Raw genomic sequence first — 954 nt, forward strand, 5'->3', positions numbered from 1 at the left:
CATTAATGTTGTTCTTCAAAAATAATTATAGAGAGGATGCTGCTGACTTGCTTTGATTGCTTGCTAGCTGCAGGTGTGGCTGGAATAAAAGGTGTGGCTGGAATAAAGGTGTGGTTCAAATTAAGCACCACCTACATAGTAAATCTTACTAATGCCAGTTGGGGAAATCACTGATAAAAAATCTTCATTTTTCTACACTTCTACGCAGTTTATGACACAATAGTTAGGCTCTATTTATTATATACAACCTTGTTTGTAGCATCTTAAGTTTAAAAGAGTCTGACTGCTCTTTCTGGACAACAGGACCTCGTGTAAACTGTCGCGGTAAGCGATGTTTGAGCTTCCATATCTCAGGAATGAAGAATTTAAGACAAATTTCCTACATTTAAAATCAATAAAAACTTTCAATCTATCGTATAATGTGTTATATTGCATTATTACCTTCGTCATGAGAGAGTTGCAGGAAATCCTGACTACGTTTAGTGACAAGTTACTGGCTCATGCTGGCTAGGAGAAGACAGAAAAAGAAGTAAAGTGAAGAAAAACAACTTTTGGGAATCATTTGAGTTGACAGTGGGACTCCTCAGGACTTGAGCAAAGAGCAGCAAGGATTTGAAAACAGAGAAAAAGACGCCATCTTGCGAACACACACACACACCATAGATAATAGAGTACTAAATGAAAGGGATTGGAAACGGGAGCGTAAGCTAGTTGATGTTTTGCTATTGGTTACCGGCCCAATACCTGGTTGATTTCCCATCTCCTCCATTAGTGAGGCTGTGCTGCAAGGACTTCGAAGGATATTTATGGAAATCCAAGAGGACGCTTACTTATGATATACCTACCGTTCCATATAGAAAGTTTAGGACTACCTGCAGCAAGGTTTTTTTACTTCTACAACGCTATTTTGCGACGAGTTATAGGTACAACAAAATTTTTTCATTCGCCCTTTTT

At 38.4% G+C, this 954-nt stretch overlaps 1 long non-coding RNA gene across 1 annotated transcript; it reads right to left on the reverse strand.

Annotated features, from left to right (window-relative positions):
* Positions 1 to 308: 308 nt before the first annotated feature.
* Positions 309 to 655, reverse strand: LOC109582164 (uncharacterized). The gene is made up of 2 exons (XR_002184949.1): positions 442 to 655; positions 309 to 379 (listed from the first exon to the last, which is right to left on the reverse strand). It is a non-coding gene; the product is annotated as an uncharacterized LOC109582164 (long non-coding RNA).
* Positions 656 to 954: the final 299 nt, after the last annotated feature.

Source organism: Amphimedon queenslandica, unplaced genomic scaffold (genome assembly GCF_000090795.2).
Source record: "Amphimedon queenslandica unplaced genomic scaffold, v1.1 AMPQUscaffold_13398, whole genome shotgun sequence".
Classification (NCBI taxonomy): domain Eukaryota; kingdom Metazoa; phylum Porifera; class Demospongiae; order Haplosclerida; family Niphatidae; genus Amphimedon; species Amphimedon queenslandica.